This window comes from Hipposideros armiger, unplaced genomic scaffold (genome assembly GCF_001890085.2).
Source record: "Hipposideros armiger isolate ML-2016 unplaced genomic scaffold, ASM189008v1 scaffold_1335, whole genome shotgun sequence".
NCBI classification, from domain to species: Eukaryota; Metazoa; Chordata; class Mammalia; order Chiroptera; family Hipposideridae; genus Hipposideros; species Hipposideros armiger.
The window spans coordinates 203,970-204,292 of record NW_017732685.1 but is presented as its reverse complement, the minus strand read 5'-3'; positions in this window follow the sequence as shown (position 1 = coordinate 204,292).

The window sequence follows — 323 nt, the reverse complement described above, 5'->3', positions numbered from 1 at the left end:
GGTGAGGCGTTGCCTCCTCCCCCTAAGCTCCACCCCCTAGGACTCCACCCCCGCCCCCGGGATCTGGGCCTCTGCTCGCACCGCTGCGGGAAGCCCAGTGCCTTAAGTGTGGGCCAAGCGCGCGACCGGCGCGCGTGACGCAGGTGGGCGGGTCAGAGAAGTAGGATGCTCCAGGATAGGGCGGTAGGTTCGCGCGGAAGGGGCGGGGCAGGTCAGGGGGCTGGATTTAACGGGAGCTAGATTGTGGGCCGGGCTTCCTTGTGCGTTGGTCTTGGGGGCGAGAGCGCGCGGCGGGGGCGTGCCCGGCTGGCGGGGCGGGGGCA